Below are 1,525 nucleotides of genomic sequence, written 5' to 3'. Positions count from 1 at the left end.
AAGAAAAATGTCAGATGTTAGTTTCAGACAGGGCCTCAAAAAAGAGAGCAGTAAATCAGAAGAATTATCACATACCAGGATATCAATGGTACTAGTTTACATAGTACTGTTTAACTTATATGGGACTGAAAACCTTCATCAAACTTACAAGATGGTGATAATAAACTCACTGACAGGTTAGTAACTTACGAGACAGGTATAGTCATGCACCATGTAACGACATTGAGGTAAATGACAGACGACTTATATGATGGCAGTTCCTTAAGATTATAGTGGAGCTGAAAAATTCATATTGCCTAGTGAAACTGTAGCTGTCATAAGATCCTAGCATAACAAGTTACTCATGTGTTTGTGGTAATGTTGGTGTAAACAAACCTACTGCACTTCCAGTCATATAAAAGTACAGCAGTACAATTATATACAGTACATAACACTGGGTAATGTCAATAAATGACTATGTTACTGATTTATATATTTACTATACTACACTTTTTCTCAGTATTTTAGAGTGTCCTCCTTCTACTTCAAAATAGCCTCAGGCAGTTCCTTCAGGGGGTATTCCAGAAGAAGTCATTGTTATCATAGGAGATGACAGTTCCATGCATGTTATAGTCCCTGAAGACCTTCCAGTGGGACAAGATGAGGGGGTGGAAGATAGTAATACTGATAATCCTGACACTGTGTAGGCTTAGGCTAATTTGTGTGTTTGTGTCTTAGCTTTTAACAAAGATGTTTCAGAAGTAAAATAAGAAATTAACAATTAAAAGAATACAGAATAAAGATATAAAGAAAGAAATAATACTTTTGTAGTTCATAAGCATGATGATTGAGTGTTCACACACATGCACGACACATGCAACCCTCCCACCTTGTTAAGATGTTGGCATATAACCCGTCTTACATGAAAAAAAGAAAAAAAAATGTGTACAGCTGAACAATGTGTTTGTGTTTTAAGCTGTGTCATTATAAAAGTCAAAATGTTTAAAAAAATAAATTTATAAAGTAAAAACATTGTAGTAAGCTAATTATTAGTACAAAAGAATTTATTCAATACATTTAGAGTACCCTAAGTGTGCAGTGTTTATGAAGCCTATAGTAGTGTACAGTAATGTCTTAAGCTTTCACATTCACTGACCACTCACTCACCCACTCACTCAGAGCAACTTACAGCCCTGCAAGTTCCGGTCACAGTAAGTCTTCTACACAGCTGAACCATATTTTTTGTATCTTTTGCAACATATTTGTACTGTACATTTTCTAATTTTTAATATATTTAGATACACAAATTCTTACCATTGTGTTACAATTGTCTACAGTATTCAGTACAGTAATAAGCAGTACAGGTTTGTAGCCTAGAAGCAATAGGCTATCCCATGTAACTTAGGTCTACAATGAGCTATGCCATCTAGTTTTATGTAAGCACACTCCATGATGTTTGCAGAATAATGAAATTGCCAAAAATGCATGTCTCTGAATGTATCCCCATAGTTAACCAACACATGACTATATATACATGAACAGGGCC

General features: G+C 34.6%; 1 non-coding gene across 1 annotated transcript; it reads left to right on the top strand.

Moving 5' to 3' along the window:
- The first annotated feature begins 798 nt into the window (after nt 1-798).
- On the top strand, nt 799-902 carry LOC119468843. The gene has a single exon (XR_005197614.1). It is a non-coding gene; the product is annotated as a small nucleolar RNA U13 (small nucleolar RNA).
- Nucleotides 903-1,525: the final 623 nt, after the last annotated feature.

Source organism: Cebus imitator, unplaced genomic scaffold (assembly GCF_001604975.1).
Source record: "Cebus imitator isolate Cc_AM_T3 unplaced genomic scaffold, Cebus_imitator-1.0 Scaffold504, whole genome shotgun sequence".
NCBI lineage: Eukaryota > Metazoa > Chordata > Mammalia > Primates > Cebidae > Cebus > Cebus imitator.
This window is presented reverse-complemented; position numbering and strand designations above follow the sequence as displayed.